Source organism: Sciurus carolinensis, chromosome 7 (genome assembly GCF_902686445.1).
Source record: "Sciurus carolinensis chromosome 7, mSciCar1.2, whole genome shotgun sequence".
Classification (NCBI taxonomy): domain Eukaryota; kingdom Metazoa; phylum Chordata; class Mammalia; order Rodentia; family Sciuridae; genus Sciurus; species Sciurus carolinensis.
In genome coordinates, this window is record NC_062219.1 from 44605875 (window position 1) to 44607310 (window position 1436).

Genomic DNA, 1436 nt, shown 5'->3' on the forward strand with positions numbered 1-1436 from the left:
TAAAAATAATTTTTAAATATATTTTTGTAGGTTATGTTTATGTCAGAAGCATTTGTTGAGGTCTTTGAAAAAGTAGATTAGGAAAACAGATCAAAATATCACATTTATTACACATAAGGCTGAGTTAGAGGGTGCAATTTATTGTGAGAATGTTGACCAACTTGCAAAATAAACCCAAGAATTATGCAGATTTTATTTCCCTGTTTTGGGCAACACTAAGCAATATTTGAACCTCTCCTCTCCTTGGCCTGGTGCATAATTCCTTTTTCCTGGACCAGCCAGCCCTAGAGAAACAAGAGAGTTAAACTGAAGAAAAATTAGTTGGCTTTTTCCGAGTTCTACAAGTGAGAGAAGCCACCCTTATTTGCCAAAGTGAGCAGAAAGATGCAGAGATACTAGGATCATCATACTAATCAGATTCTCCCTACAGAGATGTCTGTTAGCTGTAATGGTACAGGAAAATGAGCACGGGCAATCTGTCTTATCCAGCAGTGTTTGCAAGTGCTGTATGAAAAATAACTGCTACTCCTTTATTGTCATAAATATTGCCTCATATCGCAAATAATAGAATAATAAGATTTTGATAAATCTGTTGATCTAAGACTTTAGTAAATAGAAAAAAAGAGATTGTACATAGAAAGAAAAGATGAATTATAAGATAGAAGAAACTTTAGGAAATCACACCTGTCTTTGGAAAATTAAATATCAGTTTGCTTATTTCTACTCATTCTCCCTGAAACTATCAATTTTAGAATTTGGCTCCAGGATTTTACTGGGTAATAATTCTAACCAACCTTCATCTGATCTAGTAAAGATAAAACACTGCATCCTGACATTTCCCTAACAACTCCACTAAGCTGTGATTTTTAAGAACATAAGGAGTCAACTTCAGGCCAAATAGCATTGATCAGTTAGAGTCCTCCACCCAAGGTGTTCTAGAGAATTAGAAAATGTAGCCCTGACCTGTCATTTCCTTGCACTATGGTATTAGATATGTCCATGACATCTTCCTCATCTCTAAAACTTAGGAGTTGAGCAATGTGATTTCTGAGAGTTCTTTCAGATATGCAGTTTCATATTGTTACATATAATCACCTCAAATGTTATTAAATATGCTCAATTATTTATGAGCCAAGTTACAGCCATTTTGAAATATCATCATATTTGACCATATTTTCCCAGAATCTTATACCAGACCCTACACCAGATGTGTACTATAAATCCTTCACTCAGCCCATGTCCTATACTAGAATAGCAACATAGACTATCAATTTCTTTTGTTAATCATCTCTTAGTGATTCTTCCCAATAGTAAATACTTAACCTTTCTTGAATACATACTTAGGAAAAATGTAATCTTTCTTAACAATGGTTGTATTTACTCAGCAGCGGATGTCAACATTGACAATGAACACAAATATAAATATAAGACTTAAC